At 39.8% G+C, this 25,290-nt stretch overlaps 1 protein-coding gene across 5 annotated transcripts in view; it reads left to right on the top strand.

The window, feature by feature from the left end:
- The first annotated feature begins 8,633 nt into the window (after positions 1-8,633).
- Positions 8,634-25,290, top strand: part of scn1lab (sodium channel, voltage-gated, type I like, alpha b) — an 85,424-nt gene continuing 68,767 nt past the window's right edge. For 4 of the 5 annotated variants that reach the window (XM_049479144.1, XM_049479142.1, XM_015605714.3 and 1 more), the window contains exon 1: positions 8,634-8,869. The gene's annotated coding sequence lies outside the window, so the exon portion shown is untranslated. Of the gene's footprint in view, positions 8,870-10,310; positions 10,829-25,290 lie in introns of those variants that run through there. The other variant, XM_049479143.1, reaches the window with a different exon arrangement.

Below are 25,290 nucleotides of genomic sequence, written 5' to 3'. Positions count from 1 at the left end.
AAAGACATTCCTGCATTCCGAATGTCAGTATTTGGGTCAATATCAATATAATGAGCCTTTTGTGTCACAGCATAGTTATTTAAATTTTATACAAACACTGTGTAACAAGACAATAACAATATTTACTCTGAATAAATACATTATTACAAATAAAAAGGAATGTTAACCTTCACTTTAAAATACCCTTTGAACATTTTATACAGTTTTTTTGATATAGGGGATTTTGCCATGTTGAATAATTCTTTTCATTGCTCAAAAACTTTTTTTTAAAATAATTATATTTTAATATGTTTTCTGTTAATAATGTTGGCTTTTTACTGATTTAAATACCTATTTTTTATATAAAAATATCATGCTATTCTAACATGTCCATGATTTCCCTGTCCACCCTGTTACCTTTGGACAACTCCCCCTTTAAATAAAAAGTAACCTTTAATATTAGTTACATCACAAACTTCACACTGTTCATAATATAAATTTTGCCTAATATTTTGTATATTTTCTCCATACTGATTGTAACATTTCCAAATGGTTGCAATCCTTAGTCAAACTCATTTAGGTGAGGTTGTCACAAATGACCATTTTTGCTTCATTTCTCCACCCTGTCATTGTACACCTTGCAATGACAGGAAATAAAGAGTGAAACTATGATGTCTGCATAGTCTAAAGTCTTATAAATATGATGAGCATTCAAAATATTTCAGTCATTATGTAATTAAGTATGGCAAAGTATTCTGATAAATACCCATTTCCAGTACTCTTGTTAAGCTATTTTCTGATGAGGTTGGATTATCTGTGTTTTCTAAATCTAAAAATGAATAAAAGATACCTGGTATATAAATAATATGAATATAATAATATCATAATTTTATTATTACCAAGTAGGGTTGCCATTGACCTCATTGTTTTAGTGTAAAGTAAAAAAAAAAAAAAAAAAATATATATATATATATATATATATATATATATATATATAAATTGTTTTTCCATAGTAACAGTCTATTTATGCTCCCAACATTTACATACACCCAGCCCTCTAGAGAATGCTTTTTGGGGTTAAATTTACAAAAAACCTTTGCTTTGCCTGAAAATGGACAAGGCTATAAAGGCTAAAAGCAAAAGTTAGGCAAACTGGAAAAGGTTCAGGTCTTCATGTCTGTAGGTTACTTTAGTTGCACTATAAATGTTGTATATTTGTATGTTGAATTTATGTATATTTTTATATTTCCAGTTTCTTTCTATGACATAAGATAAATGTGTGTTCCTACCCTGGAAGCTCCAGAACAATCTGGCAGCCAACCAAACAAGAGATTAGTAATCAGCTTACCATTAGTCTCTCATCAACTACATAGACTGCTTAAACAGAGCTTGTGAGTGTGTTTCCATTCACTGTTTCCCAGAAAATACTGTTTGTATTTTCCATTTAATGTTTTTTTTTTCTTTATTTGTAATAGATCTACACATACATTAATATTTAATGTGTAATATGTAAAATTGCTAAATATAGTATTTATAAATTTACCTTATTTTCTACCCAACACGGAAGGGCGGTTACTCAATTCCTGTGTATATGAACTCCCCTTTTATTGGTAACATGTTCAAAAGCCAGGGTCTTTCATGGTATGAGGTTGTGTTTGTACATTTATGAGATGCTGCATTAATGCAAAAAATAGATTGAGAGTTTTTAAAGCATGTATGTTGCTAAGATTGTGTGTCCTTGGTGTGCTTATGATTCAGTTGCTCCATATTTCCAGTTTAAGATGGAACACACACACACACACACACACACACACACACACACACACACATATGCTATATTCTTCAATCAGGTTCACAAAGGAAACTCTGCATTGTGTTGTGTGTGTCCATTCGTGCCAATAGCATGACCTCACTGCTCCTGGTTCCAGGTTATTATGCTGCTGCCGTTCACTGTTTATTTTTCACATCCTCCAAATAGCTTTCACCCCGACATAGGAAGTGCACGCTCTGCGTCTGTGCTTATCTGTATGAGCCTCTGGATGTACATTTATTTACCTGCCTGGGCTGTCGGAGTGCGTTGTGTACATGTCTGAAAGGTGAAGAGGGGCATTTAGCACAGAAACTCTAATGAAAATTTGTACCACCACATGCCAGTGCTAATACACTAAGAAAGAGAGTGTGTGTGGTATGTGAGACAGGACAAGAGAGAGAGAGAGAGAGAGAGAGAGAGACAGTTTGGAGGTGGGAGGGGTCTTATACTGTACCCTGTAACTCAGTCATCTCGACTGGGCAGCAGATAAATGTTCATATTTACACTTACATATTTAGGCAATCAATGAACTTGTCCTTGTAGTCATTTTGACAGTTGGTCAGCAGGTGGTGTAATATCACTTTTTCATCAGATAAATATAGAGACCCATTCAATCCCAACTGTCAAACATGATGGTGGTAGCGTCATGCTCTGAGACTTTTAAGCTGTGTTTTTTTGGCTTCTGTGTGCTGTGGGCATGGGCCGATAAACCAGTGTGCTTTCCCTTTTGCTTTGTCTTGTAAAAAATCTACAGTTGCACCTGCTTTGGTCCAACATACTTTCTAGCTTTTTAGGCCTCTACATTATCCCAAAGTAGGGCTATGACGATATAATTTGTTTGACGACAGAAACACATCTTTTGTTTAGTTTTGTTTAGTACTATCATCTTTATTGTTAAAAAATTTGACAGTTTTTTTGTTGCCTTGGTGACGTGAGGTGAAAAGTGAAAATTGCTCTAAACAGGAGATCGATCAGCTCCACACTGGTCTGTGGCTTCACCATACACCTGTGTTTGTGGAATTACCACATAGACACATATTATTTACTGCATTGAACTGTAAAGTGCAGGGTGAGTGCAAATACCATTTTAGGTTTAAACTCCTAACAAGCAGCATACAGACATTGCTAAATAGTGAGTAACAGTGTGGCTACTTTAAGTGCTTTGATAGTGAAAATAGGACACTTCTTATCACGTATTTCAATCTAAGAGTTACGGTGGCCGAGAAAGCCCAACGCAGTGCAAATTGAAAAGCGCTGCAAAAGCACAAAACACATCCATCAAAATTACAACACAGGCGCAGCAAATAGAAAAACGCGCTGCAACTAGAAAAACGCGCTGCAAATAGAACCACAACACAACGGAGGTGAGTCACAACACAACGGAATTTTCCCTGGGGACCTTAAAAAATACTGTACCAGCTAAGCTGCGTCTTCAGTAACGTCTCGGACTTCACTATGTGTACAAAGGACAATAAGTGGCAAACAAGGCGTTTTGTGAAGCAGAACTTTTAATAATATGCACACAACCGTGGTAATCACAGGTAATAAACATAACTTACTTTTCAGAAGCTTGTTTGCCACTTATTGTCCTTTGTATACAGCTGGTACATACGGTGGCCGAGAAAGCCCAACGCAGTGCAAATTGAAAAGCGCTGCAAAAGCACAAAACACATCCATCAAAATTACAACACAGGCGCAGCAAATAGAAAAACGCGCTGCAAAAAGAAAAACGCGCTGCAAATAGAAAAACGCGCTGCAAATAGAAAAACGCGCTGCAAATAGAAAAACGCGCTGCAATAAGAAAAACGCGCTGCAAATAGAAAAACGCGCTGCAAATAGAACCACAACACAACGGAAGTGAGTCACAACGGAATTTTCCCGGGGGACCTTAAAAGATGCTGTACCAGCTGTATACAAAGGACAATAAGCGGCAAACAAGCTTCTGAAAAGTAAGTAATGTTTATTACCTGTGATTACCACGGTTGTGTGCATATTATTAAAAGTTCTGCTTCACAAAACGCCTTGTTTGCCACTTATTGTCCTTTGTACACATAGTGAAGTCCGAGACGTTACTGAAGACGCAGCTTAGCTGGTACAGTATCTTTTAAGGTCCCCCGGGAAAATTCCGTTGTGTTGTGACTCACTTCCGTTGTGTTGTGGTTCTATTTGCAGCGCGTTTTTCTATTTGCAGCGCGTTTTTCTTTTTGCAGCGCGTTTTTCTATTTGCTGCGCCTGTGTTGTAATTTTGATGGATGTGTTTTGTGCTTTTGCAGCGCTTTTCAATTTGCACTGCGTTGGGCTTTCTCAGCCACCGTAGGTACAGCATCTTTTAAGGTCCCCCGGGAAAATTCTGTTGTGTTGTGACTCACTTCCGTCGTGTTGTGGTTCTATTTGCAGCGCGTTTTTCTATTTGCAGCGCGTTTTTCTTTTTGCAGCGCCTGTGTTGTAATTTTGATGGATGTGTTTTGTGCTTTTGCAGCGCTTTTCAATTTGCACTGCGCTGGGCTTTCTCGGCCGCCGTAAAGAGTCCCTGCATTAACTTTCTTCATATAATAGAGTGTTTCTCAGTCCTTATCCTGCATCCGCCCCCCCCCCCTTCACACAATGTGCAGGGTGGGAGAGGCACAGGACCTGGATTGAGAAACACTGATATAAAATATGCTGTTGACAATTTTATTTCAGTTAAAATATTTCTTCATTAAATGAGAAATATAATAAAATATAAGATAGATAGAAAAGATTTTTACTTGTTGATTGTAATCTAAGATGTAGAAATAGAATAAATGTGTATTTATTTTGTTTGCTAAAATAAATGTATATACATTTCTAGAAAATGTTCTTTATTGTGATATACAGCTCTGGAACAAAAATAAGAGGCCGCTTAATGATTAAGTTTTTCTTTGATTTTTTCTAATTGAAAACCTCTGGAATATATCAATATATATCAAGAGGAAGATGGATGATCACAATCATCATCAAACCAAGCTAAATAACTTTTAAACTTTTTAATTTTTGCAGCAGGAGTGGCTCAAAGTTATCCAAAAGCAGTGTATAAGACTGGTGGAGGAGAACATGCCAAGATGCATGAAAACTGTAAAAACCACGGTTATTCCATCAAATTTTGATTTCTGAACTCTTAAAAGTTTTGTAAGGTCTGATGTGTTAGGAGACGTATCGCAGCTCTTTAGTGCTGCCTGGTTACAGTGATGGTGATGAAAAGCTGGGAATTCCATATTCTCGCTGTTTGAAGAAAAAAAACGTGGGAAAGTCCCACAGATTTACTAACATTACAGCGATTCTTCCGGGTGAGCGCGTGGAGGCCGCGAGGCTGGCGGTGATGCGTGACGCATAGGCCCGGTTGTGACAGAGCGCGAGCTGCGCTCATTAAACCCTTCAGCCCGCGAGGATCTCCCACCCAGACGGACTGGGCGGCAGCGCGAGGGGCAGAAACGGGCCTCAGCTAGAGTTCTCTCTTTCTCTCTATCTCTCTCTGTCTGTTTTTGATTAGTGGTAATATCTATCCAGAAGATCTAATTTCATACTCCTAAAAAAAGGTTAAATAATATTCTACCATTTCATTGGCTGGGATTTTGACCAATCAGGAGGAAGACCGGTGGTTATGCTCTCGTTTTCTTTCTCTTCATCTCTCTACCTCCCCCTCCTCCTGTCCCAATTTCTCTTGTCTTCCTCTCTTCCTCCTCTCGTCCTCCCTCTTGCTCTCTCTTTACCTTCTCTTCAGTCTCTGTGTTGCTCCTTCCTCTTTTTCTACTTCTCCCTCCCTCTCTCCCAATATCGTCCTCCTCTCACCCTTTTGCCACTACCTCCCTCACTCTGTCCCTATCTCTCTCTCTTTTTCTCACCTTGTTGTCCTCCCTCCTTTTCTTAGTGTTCTTACTGTTCTCCTTTTTATCCCTGTCTCTCCTTCTCCCAAACTTTCTCTTTCTTTTTATCTCATAATCTGTTGTTCTCCCTCCCTTTCCACCCCTTCCCTCTTTCCAATTCTCTTACTCTGTTGTCCTCCATCTTTCTTCCCTTTATGTCTTAACTGTTTCCTCTTCCTTCATATATCTACCTCTCCGTTGCTTTCTCTATGTCCATCGAAGCCTTCCTTTCTTTCTCTCACCCCGTTGTCGTGACTCCCCCTCTATGTCTCTGCCATTTCCTCTTTTTCTCCTTCTCTGTATTGCGCTTTCTTCCTCTCCCTACCTCTATCTTTCTTACACACATCCACCTGCTTCTCTTTCAACCTCTCTCTTTTTCTCTCTTACCCTGGTGTCCCCTTTTCCTCCATCTCTATCATTCCCTCCCAACTCCCTCTCTATTTCTCACTCACCCTGTCGTCCTCCCTCCCCTCTTCCTCCATCTCTACCACTCCCTCCCTCTTCCCACCTCCCTCTCTCTCTTTCTCACCCTGTTGTCCTCCCTTCCTTCTTCCTCCATCTCTACCACTCCCTCCCTCTTCCCAACTTGCATCTCTCTTTCTCTCTCACCCTGTCTTCCTCCCTCCTCTCTTCCTCCATCTCTACCACTCCCTCCCTCTTCCCACCTTGCTCTCCCTCTCTTTCTCTCTCACTCTGTTGTCCCCCTTTCCCTCTTCCTCCATCTCTACCACTCCCTCCCTCTTCCCACCTCCATCTCTCTCTCTCACCCTGTTCTCCTCCATTCCCGCTTCCTCAATTTCTACCACTCTCTCCCTTTTCCCACCTACCTCTCTTTCTTTCTCTCTCACCCATGTTGTCCTCCCGCCCCTCTTTCCCGAACTCTACCACTCCCTCCCTCTTCCCACCTACCTCTCTCTTTCTCTCTCACCCTGTCATTTCCTCTTTCCACCTACCTCTTTCTCTGGCACTCCCTCTCTCCCTCTATTTTTCCCCTCTCTGTACTGCTCTTTCTCTTGTCCTCCCTCCCCTCTTCCTCCAGCTCGACCACTCCCTTCCTCTTCCCACCTACCTCTCTCGCCCTGTCATCCTCTCTCCCCTCTTCCTCCATCTCTACCACTTTCTTTCTTTCTCACCCTGTTGTCCTCCCTCTTCTCTTCCTTCACTCTACCACTCCCTCCTTTCTCCTACCTCTCCCTCTCTCTCTTTCACCCTGTTGTACTCCCTCGCCTCTTCCTGCATCTCTATCACTCCCTCCCTCTCTTTCTCTCTCACCCTGTTGTCTTCCCTTCCCTCTTCCTCCATCTCTATCACACCCCCCCTCCTCTCTCTCTGTTCCACCCCCTGTCCCTCTAAACACCCTCCTTCCACCCCGCATGAGAGACCTTTAGCTTTAGCTCTTTTTTATTTTTATTTTTTACTTTGGTCGATAGAGGGCGCCCGCGCTCCACCCGTGTGACCTCGCGCGCGCCTCTCCCATGCCTCAGGTGCTGTTTATGGGTATCTGACAGCATGAAGCTCATCAGCGCGGATAACGAGCATTACTGGTGAATCTGAACCCCTCAAGCCCCACAGCTCCTTATTTCTTAATGAATCGGATGAAAGTACAACAGCGCGCGCTGTAAAACAGCCTCACCTACCAGAACCAGCCAATGAGCTAATGAGCATCCTCACTGTATACCCACTGCACCTCCTCACGCCCTGTTTACAGGGATACAGTACAAATTTTGGTAACACCCCAACCAACACAAACATTTTTTTTTAGGGAACTATATTGCCAAAACGTCATTTCAATATTGTATTTTCGATTTAAAAAAGCTCAGTGCAGAATGTTACGGGAACTATAAAACCTAACTAATGTTCTCTTATGGTTTTAGAATAACCAACACATAACCTTTGCCTTCAGATGTTATTTTTCGTGTCCACAAACTAACATTCCAGTAATGTTCCTGCAGGGTTTCCTCACGATCTACGTAGAGATAAGTGTTAAATGTTGTTTACAAACTTTCTGTTTTGTTGTTATTCCATGTTTATCTTGTAATGAAAATATTTGGTCTTATGATCAAAGTAAATAGGATGCTAATTAACTCATAAAAATAATTATATTTACAGTATAAGTCAAAGGTTTGTAGACACATCTTCTCATTCAATGTGTTTTCTTTCTTTTTATTTGTGATTTTTTACATTTTTTTTACAATTTAATATTAAGAATATTAAAGGTATACAGGAACATTTTTTGTTTTATACTTTAGATTCTTCTAAGTAGCCACATGTAGCTTTGAGGACAGCTCTGCGTCTCAGCGTCTTCATGAGGTAGAGTCTCCTAGTTTTCTCAGCGTCGTGAGGGAGTTTCTTTAGGTGCTGAACAATAGTTGGCTGCTTTTTCTTCACGCTATTAAGCTCCAGTTCATCCTATTGTGGGGGCCAAACACTTTAGGTGTCCCTTAATTGTTTTAATGTGTCCCTTAAAGTATGTAAATAAATAATAATTAAATGAATAAATAAATAAATAAATAAATACAGACAGAAATAATTGAAAAACATGTAGTGAGAAGGTCCAAATTCTGACTAATACTTCAGTTTGTCATTGATTCAATGTTATGTTTTTATACCACAATACCAAATGTTAAATAATAGTTTTTTTTTTCAGCATCAGCTTTAAAAGATTTAATGCACCCAAACACGAACGTTTATTCAATGTTTGTTCATTGCTGTTACCAGTAAACGTTGTTTTACCATTTTCAACATTAAAACTACAGCTGACATCATTTGAACCGCATTTTAACATTGAAGGTCGGTCATGTGTCCAAGCTGGACTACATAAGATACCTTTCTGTCTGTTACATACTCTATTTTATGTCAGTTATGTCTATTTTCGTGTTTATGCAATAGGCAGCGTGCGCTGCACGTGCTCTCGGATATTAATGTAACGGGTGGCGCGCAGAGGAGACGCGCGCGCGTCCCTCCCACCGACCACAGCCACCAAACAACCGGAAGAAGCACCCGCATCAGCGCGAGAGCGGTGAGCTGGTGAGCTACGACGGCTGAGGGTTGAACTGAAAGTTCGCGGAGGAGCAGGAATAACAGTTGGAACGTCATATGTAATCCATTGTGTGTGTTTTTTTTATCTGTATGGAAAAACGAACGCGGAGCAAGGAGAGACGAGCTAACCGGGACTGACCGTCAGCAAGGCTCGGCCATGGTAAGTGAGAGAGGCTCCTTCAGCGGTACGTTCAGAAAGGTCTGGAAGGATGGAGAAGAACGGTGGAAAATGGGCACGACAGGTAGCTTAGAGTTATTTTTAGCTAGCAAGTCACATATGTTTAGCTAGGTAGCTAGTTAGTAGTGCTAACTTAACTAGCTAATTATTGGCTAATTAATTGGCTAACTGAAGAGATTTAAAACGAGTAGCCAGTTAAACTGATTTGACAGGTGTGAAAAAAATACATAAAACAATGACAGACAAATACATTCCCCACATGTTTTTTAGCGCCTGTCTCTTCATTTTTGGATGTGTGTTTTGTTTGCTAGCTACAGGGGCCAACCAAACAGAGGATAATGAGCCTGATGTGGTGGTGGCAGATGGGGGTTGAAGGGGGGCTGTGTTGTAGTCTATAGAGCTTATTAGCCAGCTAGGTTAGCTATCCTAGCTAACGTTAGAGTTTACAGCACACGTTGGAACACGTTGTGCCTTTTTAATGTTTAATAACCTGTTAGCTAGTTAGGTTACCTAGCCTTAGATAATTGGTGAATAATAACATTTTTAATAACATATTGAACCCCACCTTCCCTCCTCTTTCCATCCTCCTCTTTAAATGCAGTCATTCATTCATGAATGATTAAATCTGGCTGATATGAGGTGTGACAGGGTGGATGTTGACGTGCCTTTTTGTATTTTTGTATTTATTTTATTTTATTATAATAGTGTTGTGTGTATATTTCCTATTTGGTTAATATCTAGTCGCTGCCGTAAGTGATTAGTAAGTGACATGTTTAGGTATCGAACGTTAGCTCATTTTTGACTGAATTAGCTAGCTAGGTTAGTTAGCTTAGCTAACCCTGCTAGCTAGTTAAAGGGGTTTAAAAACGGCCACCGCCTCATTTGACACTAATGATTTTGACAGGTGTGTAAAAATGTATATACTAATAGCCATTTGACGTGTTCTAGCGTTAGCTAGATAGATAGGGTATAAAAACAGACATGTTTAACCCCACCTTCCCTCCTCCCTCCCTCTCTCCTTCCCTTTCCATCCTTCCACCCATCCATCCATCCATTCAACCATCCATCCATCCCGTTGCCAGTAGCGACGGTGATTGAGTTTGGGCTCAGTTGATATGAGGTGTAACGGGGTGCTTCACGCTTTATTTCTATGTAGCTTTTTGCCTTTCTAACGAGTGTTCTGCGTTTTTTGTCCTTCTGGTCGGTGGTTTTGGGAAGTGTGCGGCCTCTGTCATGGCGTCGTATTGATAATATGCGTCGGAGAAGACCCCCCCCTCCTCCTCCTCCTCCAACCCACCACCTTCATCCCTCCCTCCCTCCATCCCTCTCTTCCCCACCCCTCCTCCTACTCACCCCCTCCACACCCTCCTCCTTCCCAGCAGCCTGGGAAAAAAACATTACCTTATACACTGAATATGACATAGCTTGCTAACTTTGTGAACGTTGTATTTATTCTGCGACAGCACCGTCGTTTTGAAGGGGATTCGTGTATAGCTCGAACCTGCGTGCGCGCGCCCGTGCCTGTGTGTGTGTTGTGCATACGCATATATATGTGTGTGTGTTGGTAGAAGGGAGAAAAGGCACGCCCAGAGCCGTGCTCGTCGTCGCTTAGACACCAGTTAACCCTTCAGGTTGCTGTTGTGTTTATTTCTTTAGCTAATTATTGGTATATTCGTTCTCTTATTAATGTGAACGCTCCTATAAAGCGCGCGCTTCCATCGCGCCCCGCGCGCACCGTGGCAGGCAGCGTCTGGCCAGGTTCTAGAGAGGGAGGCTGTTGGGCTAACGGATCAGTCAGTGCGTGTTCGCGCGTGAAGGGAGCCGTCCGCGCGCCGTGCGCTTTTCGTATCGAGATTTCGGTGCGCTCGAGGCTGTGAACGGACCTAGACGTCAACATGGCGCCAGCTCCTGCTGATGAAGCCGCTGATGTAGCTACAGAAGGTAGGCATCTTCTCACCTGCACCCTCCCAAACTCACCCCTACAACCTCAACCCCCCCCCCCCCCCCACACACACACACATATTCCTAAACATTACGCACAGTCACATTTCCATCGTTTCCAAACATCCACGAGCTCGTACACGCGGCGTGTGTCGTGACGTGCGCTCTCCAGTGACCTTGTCCACCAAAAAAAAAAACGAAGCGGTTCCTCAGGCGTCCGCGTCCTAACCCTGAGACAGATGATCACACTGAGTTAATGGCGTCTGTGGACGAGGGGGCTGGTGATACATACAGGGTCTCCAAACGGCCTTTCTCCAGAATGACGTTCATACGGGTTTATTTCGAGATTAAATTGACTACATGGACCTTTTCATATCTTTATGGGGGACTGTATGGTCGTCTTGATGTAGATCTTTATGAGGACTGCATGATCGTTTAGGGGTGTGTTTAGATCGTTATGAGGACTGTATGATCGTCTAGATTTGTAGTTAGATGTTTATGAGGAATATATGATCGTCCTTAAGTGTGTTTAGATCTTTACGAGGCAGTCCCCTTAAAGATGTAAACACACATCAAGGCACGTAACGGTATTAGACGTTATCCTGATGTAAACTCATCTGACGTCATGACCAACATTCAACCTGAAATTAACGTCTATTGACCTTGATGGCCAGCTGGGCTCTATGATCATCTAGATGTGTATTTAGATTTTTATGAGGACTGTATGATCGTCTAGATGTGGAGTTAAATGTTTATGAGGACTATATGATTGTTCTAAAGTGTGTTTAGATCTTTATAAGAAAGTCCTCATAAAGATCTAAACACACATCAAAGCATATAACAGTATTAGATGTCATCCTGACGTAAATTGTTTGTCATCTGACGTCATGAACAACATTTAACCTGAAATTAATGTCTATTGACGTTGGTGGCCAGCTGGGCTCTATGATTGTCTAGATGTGTGTTCAGATCTTTATGAGGACTGTATGGTTGTCCTAAAGTGTGTTTAGATCTTTATAATGAAGTCCTCATAAAGAACAAAACACACATCAAGGTACGTAACAGACGTTATTCAGACATAAAATGTTTGTTATCTGATATCATGGCCAACAGTTTATGTGAAATTAACGTCTATTGATGTTGGTGGCCAGCTGGGCTGTAAAAATCATGTAGATGTGTGTTCAGATCTTCATGAGGAATGTATGATCGTCTAGATGTGGAATTAGATTTTAATGAGCACTATATGATTGTTTTGGTTTGTATTTTTAGATCTTGATTATGAGGGCATTGTTTAGATGTGTGTTTAGATCTTTATGAGGACTGCATGGTCGTCTAGATGTGGAGTTAGATGATTATAAGGACTATACGACTGATTGGTTTGTTATTTTAGATCTGGATGGTGAGGGCATTGTCTAGATGTGTGTTTGGATCTTTTTGAGGATTATGTGATCATCTTGGTGTGTATTTTTAGAACTAGGTCTGTCTGATGGTCCTCATTTGTGTTTAGATCAGGGGTGGGAAACAGGTACTGGAGTTTCCTTACTTTCCTGAACAGATCTACTAAACCTGGCAACTCGCCTGGTGAGTTGAATTGTGTTGAAGTGTGTTAAGCAAGAAATTGCTCACTCCGGGTTTGGCTGTTTTTACACCTGAAAGTTTGTATGTTTTTTTTTATATATTGTATACAATTGGTCTGGTTAGGTGTGGTTTCACACTGCAGTTTCAGTGAAATACAGTAATGCTGTTAGGTATTTTAGGTCTGTTGTTTGTTATTTGTGTGTTCATCCCCTTAAATTTGTGGTAATTAGTCAATTATTTTATTCAAAATATAAAATATCTGTATTCTTCCAATTTATAAGTATATGGTTCTCATTTTCATTGTAGATCCTATAACAACTTAAAAAAAAACTTTCAGGTGTAAAAACAGATTTATTTGTAGATGTGCCAAAATATAAATACAAATCATCATTTAGAGCTTTCAAATATGCAACCTATAAGGGGATCAGAACTGTGCAGGCACAATTAAACTTGTATAAAATCAATGTAAAAACAAAAGTATTTTTTTTTTTTAAATAGGACGCAGCTCCATTCAACCTTTCAAGTAGGCCTGGACAATAATTCGATATCGGTATTTATCGCGATAAGAAATGTTTCAATAACGGTGATATCAGTTTTGTGGTATATCGATATGTATTAGAATCACGGACAGGCGTTTTTTACTGGCGTCAGCTCGCCCCAGAGCTCAACACATTCAGCCCCCCGTAGCTGGGCTACGTCAGTGCGTGATGACGTAACCACACAGGCACGTAGCCAAATAGGCTAGGCTAGGCAAGGCTAGGTTAAAATGGCTAGGCTCGGGTCCGCTTCGCTACTCAGCACATATGTCTCGCGCTGGAGCCAAACAGAGCCGGGACGAGCGGATCCAAGGCTAAGGTAGACTCGATTCGGTCGGCCGCGGGTCCGCTCGCTCGGCCGCGGGTCCTCGAGGCCGGCCGCGGGCCCGCTCGCTCGGCCGTGGGCCCGCTCGCTCGGCCGTGGGTCCGCTCGCTCGGCCGCGGGTCCTCGAGGCCGGCAGCGGGTCCGCTCCCTTGCCGCTTTGCTGCAAATTTGGCCGGAGAGTGCAGCCGACCAGCAGCGGTAATGTTAATACATCTAATCTGTTCCACCACTTCAAGCAACTCCACTACATACAATATTTTTCTTATACTGACTGAAGCACTTTTATAGCTTATGTTGTAACTAAGTTATTCATAGTTGATAGAGCCTGTAGGTTTGTTTATTTGACGGGAAAATCTTGTTGCTTTTATGTATATAAAGGCTTCTTGTATTCTATATCCTAGTTGAAACACGTTTTAATCTGTTAAATTTGTTCACAAAGAATAAGAAGCTCGGCCTCTGTTGTAATTTAAAGTTATTTTTTATTGGTAATAGTTATATAGGCTTATGTTTGACAGGGATGTCATGTTATTATTTTGCTATATGCAAATAATATTGAGCATTCATTTATTTTGACTACTTTTATTTCTAAAGTATTAAAGTTTTTGTGAAAGGAGGTTTCAAAGTCTTAAATTAAATTTTCAGACAGTAGTAGGTACAGATTTCCATTAGATAGATAGATAGATAGATAGATAGATAGATAGATAGATAGATAGATAGATAGATAGATAGATAGATAGATAGATAGATGTGCATATAATGAGGGTATCTGATGCCAGCAATACAAAAAGTGCAAATACACAGTTATATAATAATTTAAATTTGCAGTGCTGCAGGGATTGCAGGGCTTCTTAGCAGTTTTCTGAGGCCTTCAAAGTATTTATATCAATATCGAAATTTTATCGTATCGACCGAAATTTAAGGAATATATCGTGATATAAATTTTGGCCATATCGTCCAGCACTACTTTCAAGTGACATTTGTATTGAACACGGTGCAAAAATAACCTTCTCATATTCCAATTAAGGAACAGTGAAAAATAATCAACTCACTACCATGTAAAATAGTTCATAACAGGTTTTTTGACAGAAAAACAAACCTGTCTGCTGAGATTCCCTAACACATCTGACCCAGCCAATTAAATGACTTCTGAATAAGTTAATTAGCTAGAACAGGTATGGCAGATCAAGATTGGAACTAGATTTATCAGGAAATTAGATTTCCTGAAACAGTGTTGGTGACCACTTACCTAAATTTGTCTACAAGAAATAAAAGAGCATAATAAATAAACACTTGCAGTTATTTCAGTACCATGGACAGCACTGTCTTTAAACGCAACAGAGAGGCTGAAGAACATTGAGAAAGAACCCTGTATGTAATCAATATGATTTATTGATTTATGATTTTTTTTGTTCCTATTGATGTATACATTACATGCCTATTTAACACCCTGTTATTTTGCCTCAGAATTAAACAGGTGAATTTTCATTTAATGGAGGCATGTTGGAATAAATGTTGAGTTTTTAAATCAGTGGCTGGTAAACGTCACTGTGACAGCTCACCAGGACCCTAAGAACAACCGGATAGTGCTGCACTCTTGTTGTAGTTTCATCTTGGTTTTCAATCCAGATACTGATAACAATAAACAATCATTGTATATCCCAATACCAATAGACTTCGGGGAGTACATTAGGAAGATTAAACATTAATTTAATATCTTTGTGGAACACATAGATATAAATGTTCTGAAGTGGACTTCTCCCTGATAGTTGTTGAGAGGCACAGGATTGCTTATTAAGGCCAATCCCGTTTCACCCCTTGCCACTAGCACTTAGCTCTACCCTTTTGTTTTCCTCATTCATCTCTAGGGTTAGAGAGGGATGTAGGGGTATAGTGAAGTGTTACGGCAAACAAAGGTCTTAGGATATTTTAAAGGCACAGTCTACTCATCGTTATGAGTTATCACTGGCAAGGTTGCTGCTTAAGCAACAAAAATACTTTTTATTTGGAAATACCAAAAAAACATTGCATTATCTTAATGTTTATTGTAATTTCAATGTATTATGGCCATTGTCTTCATAACAAGCAAAAAAAATGGGAGTAGAATGTCTCAGTAGCTAGGCATCTATATTTCCTGCTCCACCATAATTGGTGCAGCAGCTACATTCTGTCATCCAAAGCTGCTGCAACAACTTGAACAAGAATTTTAAATACCTATTTCTCCTATTCTTAAAGTGATAGGTTGCCTTAAATTTCAACAAAACAGACTTGGCAGTCTGGTTCGTCTCACAGAGCGCCGTTAGAAGCTGCTTATTTCTTACAGGGAGGATTTCAAACGTTTCCTCTTGTTACTCTTTTCCAAGGGGTTGGGGCACAAATGAGAACCGCTTGGCCCTAATACGTAGAGGTGTCCCGATTTTTGTTAGGTTGGATGGGTAGGGGTGTCCTTATTCTTGTTAGGTTGGAGGGGTAGGGGTGTCCTGATTCTTGTTAGGTTAGAGGGGTAGGGGGAGGGGATAGGGCTTGTTAGCCCTTCATGCGGAGATTTTTCAGAAGCACACTTCAAACTGAGGAGTATGAGAATCAGCTCTCTGTCACAGAGGAATTAAGACATGTCTAACTAGTTAACCAGCAGCTAGGTTACTGAACTGTAGCCCTCCACTGCTGTCACATCAGCCCGGCAGTTTATCGGGTGCTTGAAGGGTTGTCCCAATTCTTAGGGGTGTATGGGTAAGTGGTAGGGCCAAGAGGTGAAATGGGTTTGGGCATAGGTCAGAGGGTGGTGGGGGTATCTGAAATGCTAACAGTTGCACTCAAAAAATACAGAAACAGCAGCAGGCCTCTGCAATGTCAGAAGCTTGAATATGTTAAAAGTGTGATTGGTCCCGGGAAGGTCTATCCGTACACAAAATAGACTGAATTGTTTGAACCCTGCTCGTTCATTGTCTAAAATTAATATATGACACATCTCTGAATTCTATAGTATTAAAAAGAGTTTATGATTTCAGAGACGTGTAGATTACAGACAGAATATCAGAATTGAGGAATAAAAGCATAATTTAGACATAAACAAGGATTATGCATAGAAAAACACAGAATTAGATCTATAAAAACTGGATGGGTTCTTTTAGTGTCTTTAGTACTATCTTGTAGTACAATTCTAAAATGCTTCTGTTTTTCTAGTACGTACATGCACATGCAACATTGTGTGTGTAACTGGCTAGCTGGTGAAGACAATTAATAAATAAAACCAGACTACTGATGTGCACTTACATTGATATACATTTTACACAATTCTAAAAACATCTAGAATATTTTTTTTATTTAATAGGTAATAATAGGTAACAAGTCCCCCCCTATCACTAGTGATGCCCCAAACCAGAGAGAGTAAGGCCAATTGTGCTCTCTCATGGTTCCTGATCATAGTGGCAACGCCTTAGTCCTCTGGACCACTCGAAGCCTCCTGGAATTGCTATTTTCTTTTTAAAACTGCTAAAAAAAGAATTTTAAAGAAAAAATTATAAAAAATGGAAACATTTTCTTTTATATAATTTGCCCTATTAACGTATTTCAAAGGACCCTATTTATCCTGTTTTTGCTTTGGTTTGAGACGGTCTTGACCCTCCTGTGAAGGCTTTCTACTAGATTTTAGAGCATTTCTGTGAGAGTGTTGGTGAGGTCAGGACGTGGTATGATCAAAGTATTCGATAGAGCTCCATCATTCCAGAGAACACAGCTCCACTGCTCCACAGTTTAGTGCTGGGGGGCTTTATAAACATACACCTAACAGAAGGTAGCCTAAGGGAAGTGACAACTCAATGATGGTGAGTGAGGTGGAGAACACGCCCAGTAGATGGGTTGGGTTGCACAAACATTAAACAGCCCTTTATGTCACTCTATGTACACTGTACAAACACATCTGACTCAGTTCCATGTGGTTGTTGACAAATATTAGCGTGAAAGGAATGATTCATTTAAACATCAGCACAGTTTTTTTTCTTTTCTTTTTCTTTTTGCTGTTTTCAGATTTGCAAGAAAATCCATTAGCAACAGACTAAACTACAACCCCTAAATCTTTACAAATGTTCACCAATTCAGATTTACACTATATTTTCAAATGTTTAAGGGCACACTTTTTAACGAATGCATTGAGCTGCTTCTAGTTGTACTAGTTGTTGACACACGTGTGCAAATGCACACACGCAGCTTGTCTAGTCCCTGTAGGGAATTATTGATAATAGATTAGCACTCTCTGGAGCAGACTGCCATGAACCTATTGAAATCATGCCTAATGCCAGCTCCACCCATTACTTTTGGGATAAGGTGGAGGGGTGACTTTTCAACATTCTGGTAATGCTGAATGCAATCAGATCATAACAACAAAGTTCCAATTAGTAAGTAGAAAGTCAACTATTTTTAATACCCTTGATTTCAAAAGCATGTATCCTTACACATTTGTCCATATAGTGCATGCAAAATAACAACAATATTATTAACGATAATAGTAATACATATTAACTTGTAGTTTAGAGACATATTGAAATGATTAGTTAAGTCAGTGACAGGGATTGCAGGACAGAGTTGAAAAACATGGTGTTCAAACTAACTTTGGAATAACAGGGTGGTTACCCCTTTTTTTACAGATTGCACTGAGGGATGCACCAGATATTTGGCAACTATGGCAAAAAAGATTTTTTTAAATAAGTGAAAAGACTTTCTTTTGAACAAATTATAACATACAATGTCTCATTTATTTAAGGTCATATTGCAGAGTTTCCTCTGGTATAAAGTGCCACTTTACTGGAGTCCACAAAGACTCCTAAGAAAATGGAGTCAAAAAGGCAAAAACAGATAGCAGGGCTCTCTATACCATCAAGACCATGTAAAGATTGAGCCTGTGAGCACAGACACCTCAGTCTGTCATAAACGTAACATTAATCCAGCTGGGAGAAACAGTTAACAGTTCAAGTAAACTGCTCCAGCATGCTGCTGCATCTGCCAGCATCGTGCTTATAACCTGACTGTTAGCAACCAAGGCTTAAACACTCTGAGCAGGGTTTTGTAGTAGCGACTTTTTTATAATGAGTTTTTATTTTAAAAAAATTATAAAAATTTGAAGTGATGGTAACAATAATTTTGCAGTTCTAGGCATTCACTGTATTGTGCTTTGTTGGTGTGTTTGCTGGGATGCTAACAAATATTCATAAAAAATATATATATATTTTAAAGCACAACAAAAAATACATACAGATTTAATTTACTAAACCACTTGAGCTTTCAGCCAAACTTTTTCATTTCATTTCATTTCATTTCATTTCGGTGCATCACTAATTTTCAGTTTCAGTTTTGCTCCCAGTCAAGCTCATGCTGCTGTACCAATAAATGTCTCAGGGAAAGACATGTAATGCTGCATTACCTGAGCTCTGTAACGTGATTAGACTGGGACTGTAGATGCTCTGTAATGTAGGCTAATAATACTGTACTGCCAGCCTGATGCTGGATGAATTAACAAATTGACAGCTGTGTAGGAAGCTCAGCAGTCTTAATGCGTCACGTTCCTTAATTGAGTGCAGACAAACATATTTATAAAATAAAAATTAAATATTACTTTTTATACATTCAAATCCTGTTTGACACAATAAAAAACACACTGTTTTATTGGGGTGTAACAGTTCACAAATCTGATTATATGTAATTAATATCATGACATGCTGGACTATTGATTTTTGGAAAACCTAGTGAAACTTCTTTGACCTGCTTTCAGTCAAGACACCTTTCAACCTATCACCAGTCTCACACAGGTCTAGATATTATACCTGCAGTGCATCAGCACTCATCATGCAGCCTTTCACACATAGCAACCGATTTAGCACAGAGCAAATACCGATTTGCTGCAGTTAATACACTGCAGTTAAGTGACAGAGCGCACTTAACAACTTTGCTACATCCTGTTAACATCACCTACATGAGCTGAAATCTGAATCTGCCAGAATCTGACTCACTTAGAGTGCAGCAGGTTTCTCTCAGTTTCTGTTCATAAATAAGGGTAATCTACAGTTACAGTAGATACAGGAATCACCAGCACAATCGTTCGTACATATACTGCTGTTTGACTACTCGTGAAGGGGAGTCGCATTTCGGCACAACACTGCTTTTCTTTTTTTCTTTTTATGTTTAATGGGTGATAATAGTCTCCTGTCATGTAATTGATCTATAAGTTCAGTTTCAATGCCTCAAATGAACAAAAGCATAGTTCAGTTCATCTAAACTGAGACTGGATCTTTTGTTCAGACGAAATTTTATATTTCATTTAACTAATGTGAGTTGACTGTAAAAATGAACTTAAACCTGCTGTTTGTTGGCTCTCCCTGATGAATCTATCCTCACTCCCTGCATTGTATACAGCATGGATAGAACTATGGTTAGAAGCAATATGACTTAAAATAAATAAGTCATTGTTCTGTGTATTGCTAATATTGACACAGGGGCAAAACTGCAAAGCAGTACACTATATATGGAACAGTAGTAGTGCACTATATAGAGGGAGAGTTTAAGGCCTTTGTCACGTCTAAATTCTTTGCAGGTCTTTGTCTAGGGGTTCAATGACAGCTATTTTTTTATTTTATTTTGGTGTTCTATAACTGTGTTTTTAATTCACCACAGCTTATATTGGGCTAAATTGCCCCAATACATAAGTATTTATTTTAAAAGTAATTAAGATAGTGTACCATTTATGAAAGGAAATACCGTATTTTTCACACTGTAAGGCGCACCAAAATATAAGGCACACTATCAATAAACGTCTATTTTCTGGTCTATTTTCATACACAAGGCGCACCAGATTATAAAGTGCATTATTTTTAAAGTCAAATGAATGCTGGATGTAAATCTACACAGATTTCTCTGCTGAAAACTGTTTATTTGGGTGAGTAAAGCACTTTTGTTTGTCTACAGTAAGCTCTACAGGTTTCCAGTAAGGCTAGCCTGACAGCGTGGATTGTTCCACATAGCTTGTTTAGGAGGAGACCACAGGCCGGTAATACACACCTCTAAACGGCAAAAGAGCTAACAAATAGTGCAGTTAGCAGCTAATCCTAATACTAATCCAGTCTTAATTCTCGGTGCTGGAGAACTAAACTATAGAACTATACTGTAAAGCTGCACTTCAGTGGAGTGGCTTTACTGCTCCTTACAACCTGACTGGTAAAATTTATACATAAGGTGCACCGGATTATAGGGCGAAGTAATAATTTTTGGGAAAAAATAAGGATTTTATGTGCACCTTATAGTGCAAAAAATACTGTATGTGAGTTTTGTTGCAAGCAAATGAGAATGGGTGGGGATGAAGCCAATGCAGAGATAAAGCAGTAATGAAAGGATAAAAAATACTTTTTGATAATCTTTTTGATAGTCTCGGTCGCCGTCTCCCTGTCTAGTAGAGGTGTGGTCAGACCACTGGGAGCTGCAGTGCTGCTGGCTGGCAGGCTTTAGGGTAATGGCTCTCTTGAGATTAGGCTCTTTTTGGGGGGTTGCATGCTGAAGACTGGTGAGGAAGGGAGAGGGAGTGTTTGTGACTGTGCTCTCAACGGAGAACAGGCTGCACCGCTTGGGCGCCACTGAGGCACCGAACTGGGAGAGACACAAGGGGAGTATGCCATTTGATACACTCACACACACAAACACACACACACATAGGAATACTGTATGTTCTGTATCTGCCACTGGGCACGGTATTAGAGGTGAGTGCTGCTCTGTTGTGTTGCAGGGTATATCTGGTGCTTAAATGGACAGTGACTCAGAGAGGTCCTATGAGTGACGTACATCAAAGACTCTTGTGATGCTGCTGCGTGATCATCAGCCTACTATACTAAGTAACATCCCACTAGACACAAGCTTAGTTCAAGCTGGTTATTAAAACTTAATTGGGCAAACACTAAGAAAAAGGATGAGAAATATACTTAAAACCTTATAATTTTACCAAAAATTGTCAGTGCAACTTGAAATTTATATTTCACCAGCCAGGTTGTAAGGAGCAGTAAAGCCACTCCGCTCAGTTTCAGTTTAGTTCTCCAGCACCAAGGCTAGAGTAGCATTAGAATTAGCCTCTAACTGCTTGGAGTTACCATGTTCTGCCTGTCTCTGCATGTGTTTCCTCTGAGGACTCTTTTTTCCTCCCTAATATCAATTGGATGCTCGCAATTGCCCAGAAAAAATTGGATACCCTGGTGTGTGACTGTATGCCCAGATGTGGATTGGCACTCTGTGCTGGGTCAGTTCCTTTGTGCCTGGTGGACGGTTGTTTTAGGTTGAGAGTATGCTGTGCGTAATTGGTTGGTGCTTTTCACTGGTGTTTGTTGAGTGTGTTTAGAATGTAATTGTAAGCATCCTTGAGTGGCAAAAGTGCGCTATATAAGTGTAATTGTAAGTAAGTAAGTTTGTCCACATTATTTTGTAGAAGTAAAGTTTGAGACTTTGACTCTGATGTGTGTAAATGAAGAAGATGCAGGATGCACATTTTACTATCTGTGCTTCTTGACTTTTTTGTAGTGGCTTTCCATGTTCAGTGTTGTTTAATGATGAGTGTAAAATTGGTGTTAAATTGACTTTTGGTGTAGTAAAACAAGATAAAAAATCCAGAGATCCAGTAATGTTGTGCTTTTTGCACAGCACTCTTTACAACGGACGCTTCAGAGCATATTTTGCCCCAATAAATGATTTTTTACACCGTCATACAGGCACGAGGCATTAATAACTTTTAAAGTGCACAATAAGCTTATTAAAAGCACTGTTTACATCCCATAGTGCTAGCTTCAGCTCCTGATGCCGCCATCACTGTACTGACATATATAGACTCCACATAGCCTGCCTCCTGGCATAGCAGCCAGTGCCAGTGCCTTTATTCACACCTAGCTGTGTTTAAGACACCTATAATAATCACAACTCTACCAGTTTTGTCCTGATGCGCACAAACCGATGATGATACTTAAACGATATATCGTGCAGCCCTAGTGTGGAGCTACTTTGAGCCTGGATAGCGGTGTCAAAAAACGATTTATTGACAAAATATGCCCCAATTTTACACAGGAGTTCTCCTTTAAAAAGCTTCCACACTTTATTCTTATTCAAAGACATTTTTTTGCTTGTCTAACCTTAAACCCACTCTGCTTAAGCTTCCTTGTATTAGCATTTCCTCAGCTTTAAACAGCCAACACATGGATTTTCTTTCTGGCACTCTAGTTAGCACCAGTAGAATATTAAAAATGTATATCTAAGAACTACATTCTGTGCAAATTTGTAAGCTTTTGTCATGTTGACTTTTTGGGGGGGCAACCCTAAAAAGACCTTTAGGACTACCTGCACTAATTGACCTTCGTGGAAAGTCATCAGAAGAAAACCCTTCCTGCATTTTCTCCACAATATTCAAAATCAGACATTTACAAAGGAACATCTAAACAAGCCTGATATATTTTGGAAACCAGTTCTGTCAACCGATAATTAAGATTTAATAGAACATTTGGATGCAGTCAGCAATGAGAAATATGTTGGCTCGTATTTCCCAAGTCTGTTCCCCTAGTCCCACTGTACTGCATATTAAGTGTTTGTCTTTCTGAACCACACCACATTTATCCTCCTGAGGGGCTTAGCATTAAACTCTTGGGTTATGCCAGGGGTGTGTGCGATTTTAATAGTAGGCGAGTCTAATAGAAGGATTAGATATCAGGTATGTTTGTGTGTATCTTTTATATTGTCACACAGACAAAATGAAGCTGGTTCACTGAATGAATCAAAATCAGTTAACTGAACTTATTTTGTTCGTATTGCTGATTTAATTTTTATTTTTTTATTCTTAAGGCGTCCCTCTAAATACCATCTGTAGAAGCTGAGAGCTGCTCGGAAGTGGAGCGGGCATGCATAAATCCCAGGCTTGGCACCAGCTCCCACAAACCAAGAAATACAACAGACTGGGCTCAAGTTTGTGTCTGTATGTTGGCTGGTAACTCCATTACAGACATCAGAACTACAGTCAAATTCTCTGTGCCACTTTATGACAAACCCTTTTAGTCAACTGCAGCAAAATATATGTGCAGGTAATTCTGGCTGCTGATTGGTTTAATAAACAGTCATCAGAAAGCAGTTGTGTGATTGGCTTTATTCAAAAATGACTGACATCCTCCGTCCTTTGCTTACGCCCCCTGGTTCTCTGGCCTGCACGAGTGGAATTCTGGCCTCTGCTAATTAAATATTGCTACTTGCCTGAGGTGGCATAATAAACAGATTGTGAAATTGGCTGTTCTCACAATGCCCATTGTCAATTTTTTTCCATTGCAATTCATAGTGTCAAGATGCTTCGTTGCACTCCTAGTAGAGCTGCAACGATTTGGCAATGTTAATTATAAAAATTCATTGACTTGAATTTCAGTGGCGTGTAATCATTTGTAACTTGAAGTTACTAAAAAGTGCTGAGAACAGGAACACAGTGGTAAAGGTAAAGGCTGCTCACTCACTTAATTCACACAAATACATTTGATTAAGCTTAATGTAAGCTTAAAGTTTAATGCTTTAGTTCCAGCTGTAATTATTTAATTCACTATGGGAACTTATGGTAAGGCAAAGACTGCACAACAGGGTGACATTCACAGGTGTGCAGACTTGGGCAGATGAGTTAAAACAGGCATTGGTATTGGAGCTGTGCTCACATGATGCAGTACTAGAAAGGATGGCAGAAAGAGTGATTATAGCAGAAATAGTCAACTATTAAACTGAAAGTAAATACTCTCCATTATACTGTCATCATCAAAAGCTAATGTTTGCACTTAAATTTCCTTCTTGATCAAAAAAGTATATATCTGTCCATCTATCCTTCCATCCATCCATCCACTCATTTACCTGGGCAGGTGAACTGACTTTTGCCATCAACTGGTCTCCTGGAGAGCTATCGTCCTGAAGGTTACACCTCCATCCCAAATCTAGCCCACCCTATTTAACTGACCAAGCAATAAATAGATCAGGTGGGACTGATTAGTGTTACAGGAGCTCAAGTCTACTGAAAAGTCTGTAACTTCTTGCCCTTCTAAATATATGCAGAGCTGACTGTCAGTATTATTGACTAGGGTTGCAACTATTTTAGTAGTCAAATAATCTGCAGATTAGAGCTGCAACGATTATTGTGTTATTTTTTTTTGTTATCTTATTTTATCTATTTTAACAGCATCTCTTGGGTGTAAACTGGATCGTGAGATCACAATTTCGTTCCACCTTATGTACCACTGACCACTTATTCAGTTTGTGAGATCAATGGGATCCATAATTATACAACGACATGCCAAAGGTCATGGAACATAAATTAGTAGTGTGACTATTGCCCACATGTCCCATGGAGGCTATAGAGATGTAATGACCTGCAGTGACCTGCGAGAATTTCATCCACAGTCTCTTGTCTGTTCGCAAGACCAAATCTAGCCAAATGCTGCCAGTCACAATCATAGCATTACTGGTGTACATGTGACACAGTAGATTGAGAAATGTTAAATGTCAAAACTTCGAAAATAAAGAAGCTGGCCAGTGCTCAGCTTAACTCACACGATAACATCTCACAATGTATACAGGTATGGGTGTGCTCCATGTTTTCACATTTCTGGAAGACTGGCTTCCTAAAAATAGTCATATATGGAAAGTTATTTTCTTTACTATTGCAAGTTATTATATTTTAAGTGCCTTCATAAATTAAGAAATCTAAATTCAAATAAAGCTCATTTTATTATTTTTTTTTAAAGAAGGAATTACTAATTTCTTACAAAAGGGAGAAATTGTTGATATGGTTATTTGTTGGAGGGGCTTAAATAACAGGGTTAGATTTGAAGTCCAAACTCCAGTGAGTTCATGGCGATGGAGTTCTCAAAAGTCATTAGTTGTGTGTTCCATGACACTAAGGCTAAAGAGACGTACTGACCTGCAGTGACCTGTGAGATATGCTTGTGGGGCCTCCTGCATTGAATGTGGACGTGATTTTAGTCACTTGTCTATTC

This window comes from Astyanax mexicanus, chromosome 5 (assembly GCF_023375975.1).
Source record: "Astyanax mexicanus isolate ESR-SI-001 chromosome 5, AstMex3_surface, whole genome shotgun sequence".
NCBI lineage: Eukaryota > Metazoa > Chordata > Actinopteri > Characiformes > Acestrorhamphidae > Astyanax > Astyanax mexicanus.
The sequence above is the reverse complement of the archived record's forward strand: the minus strand, read 5'-3'. Positions and strand labels throughout refer to the sequence as shown.